Source organism: Scyliorhinus torazame, chromosome 17 (assembly GCF_047496885.1).
Source record: "Scyliorhinus torazame isolate Kashiwa2021f chromosome 17, sScyTor2.1, whole genome shotgun sequence".
NCBI lineage: Eukaryota > Metazoa > Chordata > Chondrichthyes > Carcharhiniformes > Scyliorhinidae > Scyliorhinus > Scyliorhinus torazame.
In genome coordinates, this window is record NC_092723.1 from 147,474,475 (window position 1) to 147,501,602 (window position 27,128).

Sequence of the window (27,128 nt, forward strand, 5' to 3'; positions counted from 1 at the left end):
TAAAAGCAATAATATAACATACACAACACCGAGGAGGAAATGTTTACCATATATCGACAGAGAATTCTCATTGTGCAGCTGCTGATTAACAAAAGGACGTGCTTGTCTGTCACACTTTACACAACCACAAAGCACTCTACACCCAATGAAGTACTTTTCTTTTCCTGAAGAGCACTCATTGTTCTGGTGTAGGAAACACGGCAGCCAATTTGTATCTAGCAAACTCCCACAAACAGCAATATGACAAGGATTAGATAATCGGTTTCTAGCGAAGTTGATTGAGGGATAAATATTGAGCAGGACATGGGGATGAATCCCTTGCTCGTCTTCTAAGTCTTGCCATGGGATCGTTTACATGCACCCCAGTGCATACATATGGGGCCACAGTTTAATGGCTTTGACAGTGCAGAGCTCCGTCTCAGTCCCCCACTGGATTGTCAGCTTTGATCTTTGTGCATGAGCCCGAGTGTGGCACTCAGAACGTAAAACTTTGTGTTTCAGAGGCAGGTGTGCTACCAACTGAACTGTTGTATTGAGAAATAGGAGGAAACATCCATCTTGCATTTAAAATGTGTATGGAATGGACAAAGTGCCTGATACAATGCCTAATGATATCTGCGAGAGACGCGGGCTAAATTGGTGCTTGTGCCGAACATGGGCTGCCGTTGTCAAGCTGTCAGCACTATTCACACTGTTTATTTTTTTTTAGAAATGTTTTTTATTGGGTTTTTGAACAAAGTATATTAACCGTTATGTACACAGAATAAGATATATATACATATATATAGAAGAGAAGGACACACATATACCAAAAGATGGATTTCGCTGCCGTTGTCATCTCACGCTCACCTCCGCTTCAGCCGTTCGCCCCGTCTTTCGCCTGGATTCTCCTTGCTCTCTGTTCCTGTAGATGCCAAGTTGTTATCGTTTCCTGTGCTCTCCTTCTGGCTATCATTTCCCTGCGTCCCCCCCCACCTCCTTGGTTCTCCTCTATTGTTCCCTGTCTCTTCATTCTTCCCCCCCTCCTGCCCCCCCCCCCCCCCCCCCCCTCCTGTGGTTCACCTTTCTTTCGTCTTAGGTTTAGCTCCCCCTCCCCCCCCCCCCCCCCCCCCCACTCTCAGGGTCTATCTCTCTCTCTCATGCCTTGCCTACTTTCCCCTGATTCTTGGCTACCTGGCTATTCTTCTGCTTGTTCGTTGGCCAGATACAGGTCCCGGAACAATTGTGTGAATGTCTCCCACGTTCTGTGAAAACCGTCGTCTGACCCTCGGATGGCAAATTTGATTTTCTCCATTTGGAGAGATTCCGAGAGGTCGGGCAGCCAGTCTGCAGCTTTGGGCGGTGCTGCTGACCGCCAGCCGAACAGGATTCTACGGCAGGCGATCAGGGAGGCAAAGGCAAGGGCGTCCGCCCTCCTCCCCAGGAATAGATCTGGCTGGTCTGATACCCTGAAGACCACAACTTTCGGGCATGGCTCCACCCTCATCCCCACCACTTTGGACATTGCCTCGAAGAAGACTGTCCAGTACCCCACAAGTCTGGGGCAAGACCAGAACATATGGGCGTGGTTGGCGGAGAATTGCGATTTGGCATGAAACCGGCACCTGCCACGATTTCAGCGTTGGAACTGATTCTCCGCCCAATTGTGTTTCCCAATTCCGGCGTCGGCTAATGGAGAATCCCGCCCAACATCTTCGACAGAGTCTTTTCAATTTTTGCGTTTAATTGCAGATCTATCCTTGCATTAAAGTAACATTTGCACATAAATGAGAGAAAACATTCTTAGCCTCACCATTATTTTGAAAGCCAATTTTGCCCATTTTATTTCTCCAATTATCGCCACATTCAGCATGTGTACAGTTCGAGAACTCTCCGGAGAAAAATGTATGGAGTGAACTTGAGGAAAACTTCAATTTGTGCAGCTTATCAAGTTACGTTTTGTCGTCAAATAACTACCTTTTTTATTCCTTCATGGGATGTGAGTGTTGCTGCCTGGGCCAGCATTTATTGCCTATCCCCAACTGCCCTTCATTTCAGAAGGCATTTGAGAGGCAACCACATTGTTATGGATCTGGAGTCAGTCACATGTAGGCCAGACCAGGTAAGGATGGCAGATTTCCTTCCCTAAAGGGCATTAGTGAACCAGAGGGGTTTTTACAACAATCAACAATGATTTCATTACAGATCTTTATTAAAATCCATGGTGGGATTCAAACCTGGGTCCCCAGATCATTATTACCCTGGGTCTCTGGATTACTTGTCTGGTGACAATACCATTATGCCACTGCCTCCCTCTCCATTTGAAGTTCTTGTCGTTATGACTATTTGTGTACTAAGATTGATTCATAATACCATTTGTACTCTCACAATCTTCTGTGATCTCCATAATAGACTTAACGTAGTGCAATTATTTATCTTACTGCTATCTACATTGTTACGCACCAATACTTTCAAGATATTACTTTCAAAGATATGAAAATATCGCCAAATGTTGGATTTTTGTTTTCTTTATTTGTCCATTCTCTGGTATTTCTAAGTGCTTGATTTTCAAAAAATAAACGTGAAACTAATCTTTTATTCTCGATTTGCCTCACTGGAGTATATTTTTATGTTTACCTGTCACGCAAATTATTTTGAATTGATCATAGACGCAAACAGCAGCTGGTTAATAGTGATGCTTTTCCATTCTTTCTTATAGTGCAATAAATACTGTATGATATGCCATTTTATCAGAACTGTGGAGAACGCGGAGTAAAAAAACTACATTGAACACTTGTAATTCATGGATAATTCATAATTTTGCCATTTTGCAAAGCTATTCCTGACCCGCTCCACCGACAACAAATAAAGTGTTGTAGTGGCTGACACACCATCTATGCTCAGTGAGTTCAATGTCAGCAGCTCATCCAACTGTATTGTTCTTTCTGCAGCACTCCTGTGGCAGATCTGATGATGTGCTTTGTGATTTCTGTTCAGGACAACAGTCACCACAGTAAAGGTAAAATCTTTTTTTGCTTTTTTTTTGCTGCTGCTCTGATTTCTCCCCATACACCTCCTTCGAGTGACAACCAATGCTGGATCCGGCAACAAGGATAGCCATCTTTCTGGACCTCTCTTCTAATTTTATCCTGAACGTTGAGTGTCAGTGACTTGTCCTACTGTTGTGGCATTATCGCAGCCAGTTTGCTTGAGATAATAACTTTAGCGCGTGACGATATATTTTCTAGAAGTGCTTCTTTAAGAGGAATTGCAAGCACTTTCAGAAAACTATTTAGAGTGAGTTTAATATTGCCATTGTTGCGTCGAGATTGCAGTGTGAGAGCAGAGACCTACAACCTCTCCAGGTTATCTGTCCTAACTTGCTAATATAAAAGCTGTCACTATAAAAACGCTTCAACCTCCATACGACATTGACTTAACCCTGCATATCGATGCACTTTTCATGAGCCCAACTTGTAGAAGTGTGCAGAATCATCTTCTGATTCAAAAAAATTTCTAAATCCTCGCACCCCACTGCAAATTACATCACACATTTGTGGTAGCATAATTCTTAAAACATTGATACTGTTTCTACAAGCCAAGCACGTCAATATTTTCAGAAACAATCTAGAAAACTGATGCTGAATGGCAAGAGGACTGCAGGCAGTGGACAAATAAAAAATAGAACTGTACTTTGTCATTGAGGTATTATTTCTAAATGACTTTGACGAAGGAAAAATTACTAATGCGCTCTGTTCTAATTGTGCACATATTCTTTAAAATATTAATTAAGAATCAAATAAGTCAATATATTAGCAAGTTTTAAAACATAATTCAGAATTAATGATTCTATTTAGCAACTAAAGATCTTTCAATGCAACATGAAAGACCCAATAAAAAAGAACAATTCTATTTTACATTATTTCATTGTATATATTGGTGATCTGTGAATAAGTATCATATACAAATTATATTCTGGATACTTATAGACACAGAATAATTAAAATAAAAATTGCCAAGAGTAGAACTTGTAACAGATGAATTTTAGTAACAGTTGTTCTTCCTGTAATTATATAAATGGAGAACATTTACTGTGCATCGCCAGATTCATCTCATTAATTAATACCTTCCTTCATGGTCTTTTATTCCCCTTGTCATTTTGGTTATAATTACTTATAGCTAGTTAACTTACCTGAGCAAACCAGTTGGGGATAGCATGTCATTAAGGACAATATGAACCTAAGATTTTTTAGAAAAAGGCCATTTGACTTAACAAGCCAATCCTCTGAGATGGGTCTAACTATCCCTGTCCCACACTTTCTGTTGGGGTGCCACACTCAGAAGGAATGCAGGTTGGAAGAATTGAGGCCTTATCATCAACCAATGCAGCTTGATTGGGGTAGCGTAGGCTCGGAGAATCCCCATTTGCATTTGTCAATCTCTTCTTTCGAAAAAGAAAACCACGTCAGACTTTTTCATGGAACTACTTGCACTCTTTGCTGCCCTGAACAATGTGCCTGGGACAGTTTTGCCAATTTCCTTTGTAATTTTTGAAAATATTGATGAAGTCCTCCCTTGTCCATGGAAAACAATAGAAACTTCCTTTACCTTTTATAGAATCAAACAATAGTACAAAACTGAAGGAGGCCTTCAGCTCACAATGTCTGCCCTTTTGCAGAGTAGCCCAGTTCATCCCATTCTCCCGCTCTTTCTTGATACCCTGCATATTTTTCCACTTCAAATAATTCTCCAATTATTTTTTGAAAGTTGCTGTGATTCTTTCCGCAGAATCAGGTGATGTATTCCTCATAAACTTCAGCATTTCTACTTCACAACTCACCATTTTAAGGAACTTTTGCTTCTCGATTATCCAAAAACTGCAGCTCAAACTCAGCTGCACAGTGAATGAACTTTAATTCTTTCAAAAAAGCCATTAAAGTTTTAATTAAAAATAAAAATCTCATTATGGCATTAGGTTTTGACTGCAGCAGAGATGTTTGAAGTTTTTAAGTTCCCTTGTGTTCCGCTTTGATATTTTTTATTGTCGCTTTGTTCAAATTTTAATTGAATTTGATACGCTTTGTATGTGTTTAATCATCAGGATGTTATGTGTGCCCAATTTTACTAATCTTCAAACTGTTCAACTACTAAAAAATGGTACATGAATCTACCTTAGAGATTTATAACTTGCCTGAAATTAGTTCACTAAAATTCTAATTAAGTGGACCTCACCCAATGGTGGTAGTTTATCCAGTGACTATCTGAGCAGATAGAACATGAAAGGTCTCAAAAGGAATGTTTTGCATGTGTCCTCAGGTTGACCCAAAGCACTAGTGCAGCCAATGAAGTACTTTTGAAGTGTAGCCAACTGTTGTAATGTGGTGTCATCCCGGAATACTTGGCTCTGCTCACTGCCCAACTCTCCCGGTTCTGCCCAACTCTCCGGTTCTGCCAACTCTCCCGGTTCTGCCCAACTCACCCGGTTCTGCCAACTCTCCCGATTCTGCCAACTCTCCCGGTTCTGCCAACTCTCCCGGTTCTGCCAACTCTCCCGGTTCTGCCAACTCTCCCGGTTCTGCCCATCTCTCCTGGTTCTGCCCAACTCTCCCGGTCCTGCCCAACTCGCCCGGTTCTGCCAACTCTCCCGGTTCTGCCAACTCTCCCGGTTCTGCCAACTCTCCCGGTTCTGCCCATCTCTCCTGGTTCTGCTCAACTCTCCCGGTTCTGCCCAACTCTCCTGGTTCTGCCAACTCTCCCGGTTCTGCACATCTCTCCCGGTTCTGCCCAATTCTCCCGGTTCTGCCCAACTCTCCCGTTTCTGCCCATCTCTCCTGGTTCTGCCCAACTCTCCCGGTTCTGCCAACTCTCCCGGTTCTGCCAACTCTCCCGGTTCTGCCAACTCTCCCGGTTCTGCCCATCTCTCCTGGTTCTGCCCAACGCTCCCGGTTCTGCCCATTTCTTCTGGTTCTGCTCAATTCTCCCGGTTCTGCCCAACTCTCCCGGTTCTGCCAACTCTCCCGGTTCTGCCCAACTCTCCCCGTTCTGCCCATCTCTCCTGGGTCTGCCCAACTCACCCGGTTCTGGGGGAGGAGTCATGTAGTTGGGGGAGGAGTCATGTGGTTGGTGGGAGGAGTTGTGTGGTTGGGGGAGGAGTTGTGTGGTTGGGGGAAGAGTCTTGTGGTTGGGGAGAAGTCTTGTGGTTGGGGGAGGGGTCAGGTGGGACAGGGGGTGCGTGGTGATAAGGAGTCTATGGAAGGGAAGCTGCAAGCTGCAGAGTTAGCAGGAGGCATTCAAGAGGGAGCTTCCGAACCACAGGTCAAATCTTCAACAGCATGTCCTTCAAATAGAAGAACATGAAAAAGAAAGGAATGACAGTGCTGAGGTCAGGGAGCAAATTAGTGAACTACAGATGCAGCCTAACACTATCACAGTGGGAGAATCATTTACTGGAGACCAATGATAAACTACGAGAAGTGCTGGATAGAAAAGAGGAAATGCAGAATGGAAAAGACCAAGCAGAGTGAGCACAGCAGGATGCTGGCGGGAGACAGGAGCATAGAGCGTTTGGAAGAGAAACATAAGCTGCAGAATCATAACACAGAGCTTGAGGAGAAGTACTGCCAGGCCAAAGGCTGACTGCAGCAGGTGGCTTTGGCTTGGAAAAAGAGGCACAACATCCCATCACCTAAGTACTACTGTCAAAATTGTTTTGAGAAAGCAAAACGAGCTATTAAACATTCTAAAGCGGCTAACTATTTATAAATGCCGATTATTAATCTTCTTTAGTTGAGGCATAATATAAAAACGTTAATAATTAGAAGTAATATCAATATATCGAGGCATTGTTATATTTTTAAAGAAAGAGTTATGCTATATTGTTATTCCAATATGATTTAGGAACCATAATGTTATGCCATGTAAGGATATATGTACAGAATGCCACAACACTCTCTACTCATTACAGTCTGGGTACAGAGCAATAATTCATCCACAGCACATGGTGTGATCTGGGAAAGACATTTGATGGAGCTCCAACATTTGAGTTTTGAAGTGGGTATTTCAAACTTCTGTGAACTGGAAGACATTACAAACTCATATTTAGGAAATTTCAGATTGGATGAAAAAAAAAATTGAACATTATTCTGAAAGCACAGTGAGGTCCCTTTTTAAACATTAATTCAAGGGATGTAGGTGTCGCTGGGTAGACCAGCATTTAATGCTCATCCCTACTTGCACTTGAAAAGGTGGTGTTGAGCTGCCTTCTTGAACTGCTTGAGGTCCTTGTGGTGTAGGTACACCCACAACCCTGTGTGGGAGGGTATTCCACGATTTTAACCCAATCAACGATGGCAATGCCATTGAATGTCTCTCTTGTAGGAGATGGTCATTGCCTGGCACTTGTGTGGTGCAAATGTTACTTGCCAGTTGTTAACCCAGGCCTGTGTATTGTCCAGGTATTGCTGCATTTGACCACATACTCCTGCGGAATCTGAGGAGTCGTGAATGGTGCTGAACATGTGCAGTCATCAGCAAACATCCCCACCTCTGACTTTATGATGGAAGGAAGGTCATTAATGAAGCAGCTGAAGGTGGCTGGGCCTAGGACACTGCCCTGAGGAACTCGTGCAGTGTGATGTCCTTGAACTGAGATGATTGATCTCCAATAACTACATCAACCTTCCCTTGTGCCAGTAAGACTCCAAATAGTGAAGTGTTTTCCCCTGATTCCTATTGACTCCTGTTTTGCTTGGGCTCCTTGATGTCAGCTTCGGTCAAATGCTGCCTTGGTACCAAGGGCAGTCATTCCAACTCACCTCTGGAGTTCAGCTCTTTTGTCCATGTTTGAACCAAGGCTGTAATGAGTTCAGGAGCTGAGTGGTCCTGGAGGAACCCAGACTGAGTGTCAGTGACCAGAATATTGTCAGGGTCCATAGCATTTACAGTATCCAATGCCTTCAGCCATTTCTTACTATCATGTGGGATAAATTTATTTGGCTGAAAACTGCCATCTGTGAATCTGGGGACCTCTGGAGGAGGCAGAGATGGATCATCTATGAGGCACATCTGGCTGAAGATTGTTGCGAATACTTCAACTTTACCATTTGCACTGATGTATGAGGCTTCCGCATCATTGAGAATTGGGATATTTCAAAACTGCTTGTGGCTGGACTGCAAAACTTATATTTGATCCTTTGGCTGTGGAATTGCTGGGTTCCCCCAGGACCAATCAGCTCCTGAATTCATTACAGCCTTGGTTAAAACATGGACAAAAGAGCTGAACTCCAGAGGTGAGTTAGTGGAATTGGTTAGGCCTGTCTATCGCTTGCTGGTAGTCCTGTGTTGTAGCTTCGCCAGATTGGCTCTTCATTTTTACGGATGCCTGGTGTTGCTCCTGGCACACCCTCCTGCACTCTTCGTTGAACCAACGTTGATTCCTTGGCTTGGTGGTAATGGTGGAGTGGGGAATAAGCCAGGCCATAAGATTACAGATTGTGGTTGAGTACAATTCTGCTGCTGCTGATGGCCCACAGAACCTAGAGATTTCCCAATCTTGAGTTGCCAGATCTGTTTGAAATCTATCCCATTTACCACAGTTGTAATGTCGGACAAGACAATGGAGGGTATCCTCGATGTGAAGACTGGTTCATCTACACGAGGACTGTGCGGTGGTTAATTGTCATGGAAATATGCATCTGTGGCTGGCGAAGATAAGGTCAACTATGTTTTTACCTCTTGTTTGTTCCATCCCCACCTGTTGCAGATTAAGTCTAGCAGCTATATCTTTTACGGTTTGGACAACTCAATCTGTAGTGGCGCTACCGAGTCACTCTTGGTCCCACCCAGAGTACATTCTGTGCCCTTGCCACTCTCAATGTTTCCTCCAAGTGATGGTCAATATAGAGGAGTACTGATTCAGCAGCTGAAGGGGGATGAGTACGTGGTAATCAGCAGGAGGTTTCCTTGCTCATGTTCGACCCGAGGCCTTGAGACTTCAATGGGCTCAGAGTCGATGTTCAGTACTCCCAGGGCAACTCCTTCCTTTTCAATTTTTTTGTCAAATTAAGGGGCAATTTAGCATGGCCAACCCACCTACGCTATTCATCCTTGGGTTGTGGGAGTGAGACCCAGGGAGACACGGGGAGAATGTGCAAACTCCACATGGAAGTGACCGGGGCTGTGATCGAAACCGGGGCCTCGGCGCCATGAGGCAGCAGTGCTAACCACTGCATCACCTGCCGCCCAGGGCAACTCCTGCCTGACTCTATACCACCTCTGCTGGGTCTGTCCTGCCGGTGAGATAGGACATGCCCAGGGATGATGCTGGTGGTGTCTGGGAAGTTATGATTCTGTGAGGATAACTATGTCAAGCTTTTTCTTGACTAGTCTGTGAAACAGCTCTCCCAATTTCGGCACAAGCCCCCAGAGTTAATAAGGAGGACTTTGCCGGATTGTCAGGGGTAAGTTTGCCATTGTTGTTTCTGGTATCGAGGTCAAGGCCGGGTGGCCAGTTTCATTCCTTTAATTTTGTTCCTGGTGGTTAGAATTGCGCAGCAAAATGCCAAGGTAATATAGGTGCTTATAATTAACTTCTTAAGTTATATTAGAAAAATGTGTTTAAAACATAATAACATGAAGTTAAGTATTGGCACAGGCAGGAAGCACATGTATCTGTCAGATTCTTCATTTATTATAATATTTTGAAAAGATCCTCAACATGCATGTTCTGCTGTAATTCATGTGCATTTCTTCTTATGAAGTCCAACTGAAATATTTATTTCTCATGGTCAGGGTTACAAACCTGTATTCATTGTATCAGGGATACTGTTTGAAAATGCATGCGAAAGTAGATTTTAGCTTCTCCTTGTTTTGATTCCACACTGAAAAGGAAATCCATAGCTATTTTGTGTTCAAAGGTGTATCACATTGGCCTGTTTTTAAAATTCCCAGGGGTCCTCTTGCTCTCCTGACCTTGTGTTCCTTTTAGTGTAGACACACATCTCTGTTTGACAGAATGAACTGGAAGATGTGGCCATCCTCTGACAAGTAAAACTCGAACACTGTCCCCCTCCCTCCCAGCTTTTCATCCTCAATTTGGAAGGACAGACAAAATTACAGCTGGCAGAAGCCCAGAGGACACTGTGGTTGAAATGTAAATGTTACTAGTCTTGCATCAGACAGTTATTGGTAAGATTAGCTTTAATCAGAATACAGTCTGAAACCAAAAACATGCTGCTTGTGAGACTGGCAAAACATTAAACTGAGGCTAGTGGATGAGAGAGAGAGAGAGAAGTGTAAACAGAATGGGTGATGCTGAAAGTGAAGCTTTGCTACATGGGAGATCAAAGTGTTACAGCTCAATATGGTTGTAATTTTCGCTGATGGAATTGATAGATTTGGCGGTTTCGCTTGACATTTTACTTTTGAAGACTATGGAGACCAACAACACAAAATAACTGAATGATCCCCAGTAAGAAAACCAATGGACAAGCTTCTACTTCCAACTTTTACTTTAACCATCAAATTAAGATCAACTTAAATAAAACTCAATTTTGGAGGTAAATTGTGGTCAATAAAAGAACATAAATTATGCATTAAATAGCCAATACAACACAGATAATGAATTTACTAAATAGTCCACTCAGCATATACGGCACCAATTTCAGCCACAAGGTCCTTCTAAGTTTGGAAGTTCCTCAGGTAAAATTCCAGTTCGTTTTCTTCAAGGATTTAACCACTGATTCTCATCTGACAGTAGCTCTCAGCCTACCTGAGTTCCACAAGGGCTGTCTTCACCAAAATGGCACATTTCTCCAGAAACTCCTTAGTTCGGCACAAGACAGTCTTGATGTTGCGAGTTTTTGCAAAGACTAACATTTAAAGTATCATCTTGCATCCTTGACTTTGTTTATATATATGTTTCTGTAACCTACCTTTTCATTCACCTGAGGAAGAAGCAGTGCTCCGAAAGCTAGTGATTCAAAACAAATCTGTTGGACTTTAACCGGATGTTGTAAGACGTCATACTAAAATAATTAAGGCAGCAGTAATCCTATTTTAATTTTTCTCTGTTCCTGTGTCCAGCCTTCACATTCTACTTTGTCCAACTACACCACCGAGGCCTGAGCTTGGATGGCTCTGTGTCTTTTTATATGGCTTCAACCAGCTTGAGTTTCCCCAGAAACCTGAAGTTTCTATTGTAGTTTTAATTTTCCTAGACAGCTGAACTTCAGTTTCCCTTTCAGTTAGGGTCTGACTCAAGACAAAAATGCAAGCTTTGATACTAGAGATTCCATCACAAATATGAAATACGTTGGAACAGGGTAGAGCTCCTTTTGAACATTATGGTTGTAATATGGTTCACCATTTATCCACAGTAGTTAACAAGTATCTAACAACCCAGAAATGTTGAAATTGTAAGATATTTGTTCAGATTATATTGTTATGAAAATAATTAATATCAGCACAGTTGGAATGAAACATTGTGAATTTATTACTGCAGAACTACCTCATGGTTATATAGCTCCATGTATATTATTGGATAGAACCATTAAAGTCAGTAGATTGTATCCCATGGACAATTAGATTTAGTAAATGTGATGTGCAGCCACTTTGGTGATGACATATAAAAGGTCACTGGGAGATGATCTGCAGTTAAGACTTTGGCCACCTGTTTTTAGAGATGAAGACCACCACTACCCTAATTCTGGACATTTTTCGCTTTTTAAAATATTCATTGCTTCCCGATGTCCAGCGTAGCAGAAAAATGACTGTTTCGTGCCACGAAATTAGAAGAATTGTAATCAGGAGATAGGACAAATTTGTTGTGATTTGTGCAGTGGATTGGAAGTTGTGGCTTCATTAAGTTGATTTTAATACAATTATAATGGAATGCAATGATCAGTTATTCAGGCCTGTATTTTCACCACAAGGGAGAGGCTTCCTGTCCAGGAAAACATCCTGGATGAATATTCTAAGTCCCACCCCCGAGCCATCTTCATATCTTCACAGATGCGGGATTGGAGTCAGGCCATAGTTTGCACATGCACAACTCGCTGAAATAGCTGGCCATTTAAATATCACCAGATACTTTCACTTAAGTGGGATTTTGGAAGAATAGGAGTGTAGAAACCTGGATTATGCGGACTAGAACAGGTAAGAGGAGGTCTTAACTTGGTGGATATGTTTGGATAACCAGGTTGCCCTTTTGAAGAGGTACGGTACACTTTTGGATAGGTAAGGCAAACCTGTCCAGAATATGTCAAAGCTGTCAAGGAACTGTCCAAGGATACTAGGTGAGTTGGCATGGGGGGGGGGGGGGGGCGGTAAGGGTAAAGGGTATGGGACATAAGTTGCCATGTGCTGATACAAAGTGGGTATCGGGTTTATGGAGTGTGTAGGAGTGCACTAAATTGGCAGGGGTATGGGGGCAACGGCGAGTGGGTAGAGAGGCACTACATTTGCATAGTGGAGACTGGGTCGAACGGAATTAATTTGGCATATGAGATATGGGGGCCATGGGGGTGGGTAGAGTGGCACTAAGTTGGAATGGGGGTATGGGGACAACAGGAAGTCAGTTGAGGTGCACTAAGTTGGCATAAGAGACATGGTGGCTATGAGGGTAGAGGGCCATGGGTTGGCATAGAGGGTGAGCTTGGCATGGATGGAACAGAGGGAGTATGTGGGAGGGTGAGGGGTAACGGCTAGAAGGATGTTTTTTGTTTTATTATTACTTCTTATTTATTTAAACACAAGAGCCAGAGCACAGAGGCAGGTCTTGCACCCACCCACCTCTGCACCCAGCAGCCAATGTATTCATTCCAGTGTCACCCGCCATGACTCATTTTTCAGCTCATGCCCCTCCCCCAAACTGACAATATGTCCTGCAAGTAGACATTTTTAACGGTTGGGTTCGCCTGAATATGAGAATCTGGGTCTAAGTCTCTGAGGAGGTTTGACGGCTGTTTTATAGATTTGGGTAAAGCAATTTTGATGCCACTGTTTTCCTGAAATCATGTTTTGTGTGTGGAATACATATAGCAACTCTTCACAGGAAACAGAAATCCTATTAATTGATACTGATTAATTCGACGGCACTCAATTAACACAATCTGTTAGCAAGGATTTAAAAGTTGTGCCTGCAGCTTGGCTTTGGCAAGGAAAGCCCAAGTTACATACACAACTTCACTGAGGAGAAAACTGTAATTTCTGTATGTGTCATTCGGTAGTCATCAGAGGACATGTAGCTTCAGATATTAAAAACTTAATTTTATCACTTAACTGCCACCTTCACTGGTTTTTATTCAGCCACTTTTTATGTTGTTCCATTTCCCCTGATATCCTTCACCTAACGAAAACCTATTGATTGTGTTCTTGAAAATTTCAATTGAACTCAACATCCACAGCTTTTATGGGGGAGTGATTTCTAAATTCGCAATACCCTTTGCATGCAAAAGTGTTTCCGATTTAATTTCTAGCTCTAATTTTAAGATTATGTTTTCATGTTCTGGATTCTGTCACCAGAGGACATTGTCATATCTAGGTATAGATTCTGTCAAATTCCTTAACTATTTGGAATACTTTGATTCGCTTAATGTTCCAAACCGACAGGAATGAAAGCTAATCTTATACAAACTACGCGGCAGCGTACTGCACAGGCCTTCTGCTCACTCCCCAGCTTCTGCAGAAGTTTGGCTTGGACAAGATTTATGAAGGAGAATTTGACCCTTTAAACTCTGGTGCCTCTGTCCTTTATCTCCCAACTCCCCCCTCCCCCCAGTTAACAACCTATGTCAGAAGATTGCCTTAAATTCTGTATACTTTCTATTTTACTTGCAATCTTCCGTGCAGAAACATATCAAATGCCTTCTGTAATTCTATGGTGGCAAAATTCATTGACGTTCCCATTCCACCTTGCTAGCGACTTGAACATTTTTATTTTGTTGATACGGACTTGAGTATCAGAATCAAAATCTTGAGATTTGCTGTACAAAAATAGAAGATTTGGTAAACAGAAAGAAGAATTGTAAACAGACAGGTCAGCAGAAAGGAGAGACTGGTGGCAGAGTGAACTTAATATGGGATAATGTGAGGTCATATTTTTTTGAGGAAAATAGAAGGAATGGGAGAATACATGTAATTGAAAGACCATGAAGAGAGTAAATGAACAAAAGATCTGGGAGTTCAAATATATCTTTCCCTGAAAGGTTTTGTATCCTCATCCTTCTTATGAATATTGGACATCTTCGCATGAACTTTTAAAAGTTGCTGTCTAGTTTCTGAGAGACTAGAGTGCATAAGAGTAGATCTATTGATATGCCCTCGTCTGCCAAACATGAGCTTACATTTGTAAACTTGTATCTTTATCAAGAGATGTTGCAATCCTTCACTGGTTAATGTTTTTTTTGCCAAATCAGCTCTGGTGGATTGTGGTCGTTATCTACCACAAATCTTTGGCCAAATAAATAGGTGGGAAATGATTCCATACACTGAAACAGTGTCTTCAGCTCGATGTTGGAGTAGTTGGATTGTGTGACAGACAGAAAGTTTGAAACAAATACAATTGGTTTGCCGTTTTGTAGTATGCATGCTCCCTCCAGATCTTTCTGTGAGGCTCTATCTCCAGGGTAGTTGTCTCCTCATTGTCTTGAGGGAAGCTTTGCAGGCAGGAACAAGGTATTTTGGATTGATGGCTTGATGGGTTCATCTTCAGATGTGACAGAGAAGGCCACTATAATGTCAACGAAAGTCATCATAATCGAACTTTGAAATGGGATATTTTGAGTGGCAAATTTTGGATGTCACCTTAACTACTGAAGACAGTTGTCATTGGACAATTGACTGTGGAAGAAATAATTCTCGAGCTAATGGCTCATTGAAAACAAAGGTTGGATAAATGGCAATACTGGAGCTTGGAACATGACAGTTTCATTGTAGTTGCCTAGATCCACATTTTATCTGACTCATCCTGCAACAAGGGGCTGTGGAATGTAACTAAAACCGGCCCCCTGCTGAGGTAGTAGAAAATCATCCTCTGTAAGCTATACAGTTACCAATTCTGGAACTATGCCTATATAGATGATGTGTTATTATAATGATATAATACCATGGGCTTATTTACTGTACAAGATACAAGACACCAATCGCTCATAAGGGATTAGGTAAACAAGTTGTGCGTTCATTTATTCAGACCGGTCACATGATAATAGGTATATATAGGTAGAAAGCTTGAACACATCAGAGCTGTGTATGTGACTGTGTGCTCTGCTCAAAGCTAAAGTGAAACCAAGACTGGGTCGTATGATCCATTTTTTTCCTGGTGATGTCATGCTGATAGCCCCTAAAGGCATATTACAACATATGAAACAACAGGATTCGTCCCAAATGCTTAAATAGCCTCTCAAATTTTGTTGTATGCGCTCCTGCATGAAACACAGTTATTTGGATAAGTTAACAGAAAGCTATGAAGCTGAATTATGAGTTGTCTTTCGGAGGAGTGACAATTCACCCGGACGCCTCGGATGAACTTGTATCTGAGGTCACCATTTCAGATGCTACAGAAGCCTTCTCGAAGGTGAACCCACGGAAAGCCACTGGCCCGGATGGGGTACCCGGACAAGCACTCAGGTCTTGCGCGGATCAGCTGGCGAGGGTATTCGCAGACATCTTCAACCTCTCTTTACAACAATCTGCTTCAAGAAGACGACCATCATCCCTGTACCAAAAACAAACCAAGCAGCGTGCCTTAATGACTATCGTCCAGTGGCTCTGACATTATTCGTTATGAAGTGCTGCGAAAGGTTAGTCATGGCACGAATCAACTCCAGCCTCCCGGATTGCCTCGATCCACTACAGTTTGCCAACCGCTGCAACAGGTCCACAGCAGACACCATCTACCTGGCTCTGCACTCAACCCTGGAACACCTATAACGATAACAAAAACACATTATCAGACTCCTATTTATTGACTACAGCTCAGCCTTCAACACCATTATTCCTACGAAACTCATCACTAAACTCTGTAGTTTGGGCCTCGGCTCCTCCCTCTGCAACTGGATCCCGAACTTCCTAACCCACAGGCCACAATCAGTAAGGATAGGCAACAACACCTCCTCCACGATCATCCTCAACACCATGCCCCACAAGGCTGTGTCCTCAGCCTGCTACTATACTCCTTATACACCTATGACTGTGTGGCCAAATTCCCCTCCAACTCGATTTTCAAATTTGCTGATGACACCAACGTAGTGGGTCAGACCTCAAACAATGACGAGACAGAGTATAGGAATGAGACAGAGAATCTGGTGAACTGGTGCAACGACAATAATCTCTCCCACAATGCCAACCAAACGAAGGAGATTGTCATCGACATCTACATCAAGGGGAACGAAGTAGAAAGGGTCGAGAGCATCAAGTTTTTAGGTGTCCAGATAACCAACAACCTGTCCTGGTCCTCCCATGCTGACACTATAGTTAAGAAAGCCCACCAATGACTCTACTTTCTCAGAAGACTAAGGAACTTTGGCCTGTCAGCTACGACTATCACCAACCTTTACAGATGCACCATAGAAAGCATTCTTTCTGGTTGTATCACATCTTGATATGGATCCTGCTCTGCCCAAGACAGCAGGAAACTACAAAACATCGTGAATGTAGCCCAATCTATCACCAAACCAGCCACCCATCCATTGACTGTCTACAATTCCCGCTGCTTCGGAAAGGCAGCCAGAATAAATAAGGACCCCACGCACCCCGGACATACTCTCTTCCACCTTCTTCCTGTTGCTCTCTTTATTTGGTTCTAAATATGGTCGTCAATATGGTCGCCTTCCTTAATCCTAATTACGTTTGCTTTAGAGTCGCCAGGTATCTTTCGATACCGCTACAAGGTTCAAACCCGAATACTGATCAAAGAGTCGGTACACCAGTTAGTTAGTTCAAAGTCAATACTATTTATTTACACACACAGTAATATCTACTCATGCACAAAATACTACAAATGAAACTATTTCTAACGCTAACGCCTATACTTAGCTTCGGGTGCCCATTCAGTCAGAGGAACAATGGCCGTTGTTCAGATCTGAGGCTGCTGGGGTCGAACAGCTAAAGGCGTCCGTCTGGTAGCGAGCGTTGACCTTGGACTTACTTGCTTCTGGTGTAGCTGGTGGAAGGGTCTCTCTGCTTTGAGAGCCAATTCCAAGAGAGCGATTCTCTCCTGGGGCCTTCTTCTCATACCTGAAAGGGCTTCGTGGGCTTTTGGGCGGGCCTTGAACTTGGCCCCAATCAATTGGGCCGTATCTTGATCACTCGTATTGATTTGACCAATAAAGGAGTGAGTGCCCTGATGGCTGGGCGTGTCCTAGGTGGCCGTTCGCCTGGCTTTGTTTGTGCTTTCGGTTTGGGGAACTGGCGCCGCGAGGCCTGGAGCCAGATCGGTTACTTGAGTATCTCCCCTTTGTTCCCAGAGATGGGCCATCAATATGCTAATAGTCCTACAGTTTCAGTCTCGTCTGGGAGCTGCGGTCCACGTACCGGCTCTGTGCCTGCTTGTTTTCTTAGCATTGTCCATAGTTCCCTGCAATCTTTGCAAACATCCATTTTGTATTCTGGAAGTGGCCAACCCAGATGGTTACATTCCGTCACGAAAAAGATACAAAAGTTTGAGATCACGTACCAAGTGATTCAAGAACAGCTTCTTCCCTGCTGCCATCAGACTTTTGAATGGACCTACCTCGTATTAAGTTGATCTTTTCTCTAAACCCTAGCTTTGACTGTAACATTATATTCTGCGGTCTCTCCTTCCTTCCCTGTGTATGGCATGCGTTTTCTGTATAGTATGCAAGAAACAATACTTTCACTGCATACTAATACATGTGACAATAATAAATCAAATCAAAATCAAAAAGGCGAGAATTAAAAATCTGAAAAAAATGCCAAGGTAATATTTGTAAATCTGTTCAATAACATACTAGAACATGCCAATTCGCTTCAAGCATCAATGCCTAATTGGGCGGCATGGTAGCACAGTGGTTAGCACTGGTGCTTCACAGCTTCAGGGTCCCAGGTTCGATTCCTGGCTTGGGTCACTGACTGTGCGGAATCTGCACGTTCTCCTTGTGTCGGTGTGGGTTTCCTCTGGGAGCTCTGGTTTCCTCCCACAGTCCAAAGATGTGCAGGTTAGATGGATTGGCCATGATAAATTGCCCTTAGAGGCCAAAAAGGTTAGTTGGGATTGCTGGGTTGCTGGGATGGGGTGGAGGTGTGGCCTTGGGTGGGGTGCTCTTTTCGGGGGCCGATGCACACTCGATGGGCCAAATAGCCTCCTTCTGCACTGTAAATTCTATGATCTATGAATATTACAGTGCTGCCTCTAAAGGTGGGAACCATCATCTTGCCTGCACCATTCACAATGGGCTCTGGCAGGACCAACATTTTATTCCAGCACCAGCCCAAGGCCAGTAGCAGCCTCTCCTGGCCCAGCATTTCTTTTAAACAAACTTATCTTTTCGGTGGCAGCATACAGCAATCCCGTTTTCAGTCAGCCTGTTAGGCCACATGTGTAAATGTATCTGGCGTACGCTGCACCAAGGGGAATCGTTATAAAGGGGACCTGTTTTTTGCCATTACCAATATGGAAAGTCTTATAACAGATATGCACTTCTTGTCCACCATATTGATGGCTTTGGATCTTGATTACTGGGTACAAGTGAGCACTGTGCCATTCAATTCCTAAACATTAGCTTCCATTATTTCTTCCTTTCGAAGCTTTCAATCTTCCAAAACTCAGCTGTCCATATCCAATTTTACACCCAGTCAGCCCTGTGCTCACTGATCTTTATTGGCTCCCACTCGGGAAATGCTACAGACTTAAAATTCTCATCCTTATATCCAAATCCCTCTGAGGTTTTGCCCTCTCCTTATCTCTGTAAGTTCCTCTGGCCCCACTCTTGCAAAACACTGAGTTTGTCCAATTCTATTCTTTTGGGCATCACTCATTTCCTTCATTGAACCATTGCTGGTTGTGCTGTCAGTCGCGCAGGCCGCTATCTTTAGATTTTCTTTGCTAAACTTCTCCACGCCCTACCTCAATCTATGTCTTTGACTTTCGGTTACTTTTCTTGACATGCCCTTACGTGGTTCAATGCCAAATTTTGTTTGAAAATGCTCACGTGAGTTCTTGAGCATTTTTTGTAACTGCATTTATGGTGCTCTATATAAATGCAAATGCTGTTGCCGTTGATGTTATAATTTTGTGCTCATTTACTGAGGAAAGAAGGAAGTTGGAGTCAATCATAGATTTATCCACAAAACCCAGAGGGCACAGGCTCCCTTTTCTTTCCTTCCTGCCTTCCTCTCCACAGGTGGAAATTGGCTCTTAGAGATACTTAAGGATATGCCTCACCTTTCGCCAATTAGTAACAGCTGCTCTCACTCACAACTAGAACCTACAGTTCATTGTCACAGGATTGCAATATTAACAGTTGACACTGCGATATAATCCGAAAGAAGTTACTATCTTTTGTAGGTCTAATTAAAATCAAACTGTTGTAGCAGTTAATAGTTATTCATTCAAAAGTCAATTAATAGGGCATCACGGTGGCACAGAGGTTAGCACTGCTGCCTCACAGCACCGAGGTCCCAGGTTCATCCCGGCCCTGGGTCACTGTCCATGTGGAGATTGCACATTCTCCCCGTGTTTGCGTGGGCTTCACCCCCACAACCCAAAAGATGTGCAGGCTAGGTCAATTGGCCAGGCCAAATTGCCCCTTTAATTGGAAAAAAATTAATTGGGTACACTAAATTTAGAAAAAGGTCAATTAATAGAGTTGTTTAAAAAAAAAAAATTTTTTTCGGTGCAGTATTTGAGTAATTTGCGGCATTACCTGAGGTTCGTACAAATGTTTGAGAGAATTTGGACATATAAGTCCTAAGGTTCTCCATCATAAGAACATAAGAACTAGGAGCAGGAGTCGGCCATCTGGCCCTTCGAGGCTGCTCCGCCATTCAATGAGATCATGGCTGATCTTTTGTGGACTCAGCTCCACTTTCGCACCCGAACACCATAACGCTTTAAAAAACTATCTATCTTTATCTTGAAAACATTAAATGAAGGAGCCTCAACTGCTTCACTGGGCAGGGAATTCCATAAATTCACAACCCTTTGGGTGAAGAAATTCCTCCTAAACTCAGTCTTAAATCTACTTCCCCTTATTTTGAGGCTATGCTCCCTACTTCTACTTTCACCCGCCAGTGGAAACAACCTGCCCGCATCTATCCTATCTATTCCATTCATAATTTTATATGTTTCTATAATATCCCCCCCGCATCGTTTTAAATTCCAACGAGTACAGTCCCAGTCTACTCAAACTCTCCTCGTAATCCAACCCTTTCAGCTCTGGGATTAACCTAATGAATCTCCTCTGCACACCCTCCAGCGCCAGAACATCCTTTCTCAGGTAAGGAGACCAAAACGAACACAGTACTCCAGGTGTGGCCTCACTAACATCTTATATAGCTGCAGCATAACCTCCCTAGTCTTAAATTCCATCCTTCTAGCAATGAAGGACAAAACTCCATTCACCTTCTTAATCACCTGTTGGACCTGTAAACCAACTTTTTGCAATTCATGCACTAGGACACCCAGGTCTCCCTGCACAGCAGCATGTTTTAATATTTTATCATTTAAATAATAATCCCTTTTGTTGTTACTCCTACCAAAATGGATAACCTCACATTTATCAACATTGTATTCCATCTGCCAAACGCTAGCCCATTCACTTGAACTATCCAAATCCCTCTGCAGACTTCCAGTGTGCTCTGCACTTTTTGCTTTACCATTCACCTTCGTGTCATCTGCAAACTTGGACACATTGCACTTGGTCCCCAACTCCAGATCATCTATGTAAATTGTGAACAATTGTTGGCCCAACACTGATTTCTAAGGGACACCACTAGCTACTGATTGCCAACCAGAGAAACACCCATTAATCCACAGTCTTTGCTTTCTATTAATTAACCAATCCTCTATCCATGCTACTACTTTACTCTTAGTGCCATGCATCTTTATCTTATGCAGGAACCTCTTGTGTGGCACCTTGTCAATAGCTTTATGGAAACCCAGATATACCACACCCATTGGCTCCCCATTGTCTACCGCACTGGTAATGTCCTAAAAAATTCTACTAAATTAGTTAGGCACGACCTTTATGAACCCATGCTGCGTCTGACCAATGGGACAATTTCCATCCAGGTGCCTCGCTATTTCTTCCCTGATGACAGATTCCAGTATCTTCCCTACTAACGAAGTTAAGCTAACTGGCCTATAATTACCCACTTTCTGCCTGTGGTAGTCACCACTAGTAGTATTATATGTATTACGGTAAGACACATATACCCGAGGTACATGGGTAAATCCCTGCCTGCTGGCTCCGCCCAGTAGGCGGCGTATAAATGTGTGTGCTCGCCAGTGCTGCAGCCATTCTGGTTCCAGCTACAGGAGGCATAACATTTTTGCTCAATAAAGCCTCGATTATTCCACTACTCTCATCTTTGTAATTGATAGTGCATCAATTTATTGAGCAAAGGTTTTAAACGATGGATCTTCGCATCAAGCCGGATCGCCTGCAGCTGAGCCCTCAAGCAGGCAACGCTACTTCTGCCTTTGACCACTGGCTAGCCTGCTTCGAAAGCTACCTCCGAACATCCGCCGAGGAACCCTCGGACGCGCAGAAGCTCCAGGTCCTCTATTCACTGGTGAGCCCCGACATTTTTCCTCTCATCCGGGATGCGGCCACTTACTCCGAAGTGATGGAGCTCCTGAAGGGACATTACATTCGGCCAGTCAACCAACTATACGCCAGGCACCTCCTGTCCACTAGACAGCAACGTCCCAGTGAGTCTCTGGACGATTTCTGGCATGCCCTGCACATCCTGGGGAGGAACTGTGACTGCCAGGCAGTTTCGGCAGTCCAGCACACAGAACTTTTAATCCGAGACGCCTTCATTACGGGCATGAGGTCTGCGTACGTCCGCCAGCGCCTACTGGAAGGGGGTACGCTTGATCTTGCGGGAACTAGGCAGCTCACGAACACGTTAGAAGTGGCCTCCCTTAACATCCAGTCCTACGCCCCCGACCGCGCGGCACCCTTGTGGGTATCGTGGGCCCCACCAGCTGCCGACTCCAGCTCACCGCAAGCCTGCACCGCGCAGCAGCCAGCCAACCCTGGGGGGGGCCAAATGCTGCTTTTGCGGGCAGAACAAACACCCCCGGCAGGGCTGCCCGGCACAGTGCATGACCTGCAACGGATGTGGAAAGAAGGGACACTTTGTTTCTGTTTGCCAGTCCCGGTCGGTTGCCGCTGTTTCCAGGCCTGGTGTTCCTGCACCCCCCCACGTGCGACCCAGGGGCACCGCCATTTTCATTCTCGCAAGCCACGTGCGGCCCGTGGGCACCGCCATCTTTTTCTCCGCAGGCCACATGCGGCCTGTGGGCGCCGCCATCTTTGATGCCGCCCACCATGTGCGCCCTGTGTGCGCCGCCATCTTCAACGCTATTTTGGACGGCGCCTCAGGACCCCTGCTTGTCTGGCCGTTCATCGCCTGCCGCTACCTCCACCACCGCTGACCAGCCCGGGACCTCCCAGCATCTGCCGCAGCTCGCCTCGATCACCTTGGATCAGTCATGGCCCCGCAACCTCGCGACCGCAACAATGACGGTGAAAATCGTTGGGCACTAGACGACCTACCTTTTTGACTCCGGGAGCACAGAGAGCTTCATCCGCCCCACGACGGTCAGCCGCTGCTCCCCCGTGGTACACCCCGTTACACAGAAAAACTCTCTGGCCTCCGGATCCCATTCCGTGGAAATCCAGGGGTACTGCATCGCGACCCTCACCATCCAAGGCGTAGAGTTTAGCAACTTCCGGCTCTACGTCCTCCCCCCACCTCTGCGCTGCCCTGTTACTCGGCCTAGACATCCAGTGCCACCTCCAAAGCTTAACCTTAAAAATTCGGCAGACCCCTACCCACCCCCCCTCACCGTATGCAGCCTCACAACCCTTACGGTTGATCCACCTTCCTTGTTTGCCAACGTCGCCCCGGATTGCAAACCCATCGCCACCAGGAGCAGATGGTACAGTGCCCAGGACAGGACCTTCATCAGGTCGGAGGTCCAACGGATTCTGCGGGAAGGGGTCATTGAGGCCAGAAACAGCCCCTGGAGAGCTCAAGTGGTAGTAGTAAAGACTGGGGAGAAGCACAGGATGGTCATTGACTACAGTCAGACCATCAACCGGTATACGCAGCTCGACGCGTACCCCCTCCCATGCATATCTGCCATGGTCAATCAGATTGCGCAGTATCGGGTCTTTTCCACAGTGGACCTGAAGTCCGCCTACCACCAGCTCCCCATCCGCCTGGAGGACTGCCAATACACAGCATTCGAAGCAGATGGCCGCCTCTATCAGTTCCTTAGGGTTGCCTTCGGCGTCACTAATGGGGTCTCGGTCTTCCAACGAGAGATGGACCGAATGGTTGACTGGTACGGACTGCGGGCCACCTTCCCGTACCTAGATAACGTCACCATCTGTTATGTTTTTACTTCCCGTTTTATTCCTTTTAGTATTACTGGGCCTATTCACTGAGCTCTCCTCAGTCACTGTACCCTGTACTGTGGCCTTTTTGATTTTTGACTATGGCTTCTCTGTCTTACACTTTCCTCCTTCCTGCCTTTTGTTTCTGTCCCTGTTTTATTTCCTCTGCCTTCCTGCATCGGTTCCCATCCCCCTGCCACATTAGTTTAAACCCTCCCCAACAGCACGAGCAAACACCTCCCTCCCCCCCCCCCCCCATGGACATTGGTTCCAGTCCTGCCTAGCTGCATTACTGTTTTTTTAAATCATTTCATGTTTAGTCTGTTGTAGTCTAATTGATTGAGATTGAGGTTGCACGACAAACTAGATGGACTTTTGGCCTTTCTCATCTTTTTTCCTATATTTTCTCGTGCAAATTAAAAAAATAAACAATTTTTGCTGTTATATAGAGAAACAAAGATTCTATTGATGTGTGCAGTATTTATCTGTAACTTTGCCTGGAAAGAGTATATTTAACTGTAGTTAACTCTCTTGCTTCAATAGCTTCCCCCTTTGCTGCAGTCTGAAAGGTATTGACTCGTTTTTGCTGTGTAGGCACCAGATGCCTGACCCAAGTAATTATTACATGTGTGAGCCCTGTCAGTGAACATCAACAATTTGACCCTGTGGGAAATCAGAGGAAACCCTGATCATGTCATTACAGAATGTTAACACACGCTTGGTTTGTTTCTGAGTCTTTGGAAACAGCCAGGAATGGGATCTCTGGCTGCCTTTGCCCCCCATCCCCAAACAATGTGTTCAGTGATTAATTGTTGCACCCCAGTGTTGTTTAATATTTCACTTTGACCGATCTGAGACCATGGTGACTTCCTTCCGTGTGTAATGAGTCCATTTCTTAATTCTACAGTCTCGGAGTGAGAATTTGCACACAAAATGTAACATTGAAAACACCGTTGCTCTCCAGTTTCTACACAAAAGGCCACACTGTAAAAGTTTGATCTTGAAATCGCTAAAGCACTAAACACTGTTCTGAATTCTCGGGGAAGTGCATAAAATGTTAGGCTGGCAAGTTCTAACATTAATTGCTTTTTAATATTCCCATTCCTGTCCATGAGATATCTTCAATTATTTCCTCTTTAACCTCTTGTCAGTTGGAATACGAGAACATCTGACGAGCCTCATTTCCCAATTGACCTCTAGAGCTGATCCACGGGCAAAGCTAATTGTTCTGTGATCTATTTGGGAGAGAATCTCAGCATTCCTTCGCTGTCAGTAATGGGTCTTGTAATTGAACGAGGAAAATACTGAGCTCTGAAACATGAACCCATGATCATCTGTTAGAAAGCCAAAACCACAAAAGAATTGATCAGAGAACTGTCCTGGAGCACTGACTCCATTTCATTTGATCTCAGCTAACCCGCCCTGATCCAGTTGAAAGTGTAACATCACATCTGACACAATCGCAATCTGAAAACAACCTGCAGCGTCTATTTAGATTGATATCCCGAGTTATTATGTAGTCATTGACGACAAAAATAATAATAATCACTTATTGTCACAAGTCGGCTTCAATGAAGTTACTGTGAAAAGCCCCTAGTCGCCACATTCTGGAGCCTGTTCGGGGAGGCCGGTACGGGAATTGAACCCGCGCTGCTGGCATTGTTCTGCATTACAAGCCAGCTATTTAGCCCACTGTGCTAAACCAGCCCCTAGGGTTCTCTCCATTTCTGAACAAAGGAAAGTCTGGGTTTTACCTCCATCACTACAGGCAGATCGAAGCAAGGGTTGGGAGGTATCGATTCAGTTCCCAATGTTCCCATTTTAGTTTTCCACGTTGGTCTTACTTTCTTTACACCTAAATTGCAGCTCCATTTGTATGCTTTGCTCTCTATAAATGTCGAAGGGAGAACAAAGTTTCTGACTTTAGTATCTGTTAATTAGAATTAGATAGGACTGCTTTATTATCCAACATGTCACTTCGATGTCACTATTCCTTATGATCTCAGTCGGAATCAACCAAAAGCCTTGGTTGCGCCTTCTGACTAATTAGAAATGTCTGCTGCTTGTGCGAATTAAGTTTACACTGAAAAATATCGCAGTGTGTCATTTAATGCTGGGTGACCCAGAAAAGTGTCCCCTTGCTTGGCACAGAGATTTTTCTCCCATGCAAACGTTTACCTGTACATGTTAGATGAAGGCTTCAGGAGCCATTACTAAACAGTAAATCTTGTTGGGATAGGCATCACTTTAATACTGCATATGTCAAGTATGTTCTTTTACTGGCAGCTAGCTCAAACCTGAGTCCTAACTAAAAGTGATGGGCTTTACTTCAGAAAATGCTGAACGTCAGGAGGTGAATGTTCTTGACCTTCATGTGGTTTGCCAAACGCTTATTTTTCTTATTTACTCAGAAATAGCTAAAGAGGATTGCAAAAGAATCTTGGTTCATCCCAATCTGGACTCGTACTCTTTTATTTTTATAATCCATTTCAATCTAATACATTTCAATCAGCAGCAAGATAGCCGGCTCTGCTTGAAGCCCTTCCTGCAGATTTGATCATGCAGCATTGCACCCACATCAGGATCGACCATGTGGTGTCTGACGACATGTTTGATCACATGAAGTGCGATCATGCTGCATCTGTCAGTGTTACTGTGTTTACCTTATAAAGGTCGGCTTCCCTGTCGTTGAGAATTTTTGCTTGTGGTGTTGTGTGCCAGCAGCAACTTTGTACAGGGTCCAAGAACCAGGGGACCACCAATAGGCAAAGAATGGAAGCCCAAGAACGCAGAAGAGGCGAATCCAAAGGTGGAGAGTGATTTTCCAGGGGGAAACCAGAAACTGGAGGGACTTCCATCCCACCAGTAGCTCATAATAATAACTGATTAAAATTATACTGATTAAATAATGGTAATGCTTGTAGTATTCTGACTTCCCTCCTAACCCACAGTGATACAATAATTTCGGTAATGGCCTCACATTCTGCCATTCTAATAGGTATGTCACCATATCCTACTTGTAGTTAGTAGTAATCATATAATTCACTTATCTACATCCTGAAACTACAGCCAAAATCAACAGGGACTGACTGCATGAATGGTGCCTGCTCAAGGACGCGGGTTGCGTAAAGAGACTTTTGGTGACATGGCTTTTGTTATTGGCCCGTTATTGCATCTGTGCCCGTGTTTCTGACAAGAGTCACGGCTGATGTGGGAACAGAGCTATAGGATACATTTTCTGTGGTCCTAAATCAACTGTATACTAAGGAAGTGATTTCCTTTATGATTGATAGAAATGTTAAACAGGAGATAAGGGCCCTAACAAGGTAATGTGGGTGCAGTCAATGGCAGCTTCCACTCTGAGGAAACCCACTGTGCAGGTGAAGCCTGGGTTCGGGTTGCAGATCGCTGAATGTAACAATGCCACAGAGACCCTACCCTCTTCTTACCGTATATGGACCGCACTGCTGGCCACTAAGAGTGAGGTCCACAGCGTGTAGGCACAGACGAAAGACCTGGGTGTCCCCTGGGTGGGCCGGAAGGCTGTGAATCGACACTGTC

At 44.2% G+C, this 27,128-nt stretch overlaps 1 protein-coding gene across 2 annotated transcripts in view; it reads left to right on the forward strand.

Annotated features, from left to right (window-relative positions):
• Positions 1-27,128, forward strand: part of rbfox1 (RNA binding fox-1 homolog 1) — a 2,508,969-nt gene that overhangs the window by 521,558 nt on the left and 1,960,283 nt on the right. For both annotated transcript variants that reach the window (XM_072481254.1, XM_072481261.1), the window contains exon 2: positions 2,931-2,998. The gene's annotated coding sequence lies outside the window, so the exon portion shown is untranslated. The remainder of the gene's footprint in view (positions 1-2,930; positions 2,999-27,128) is intronic.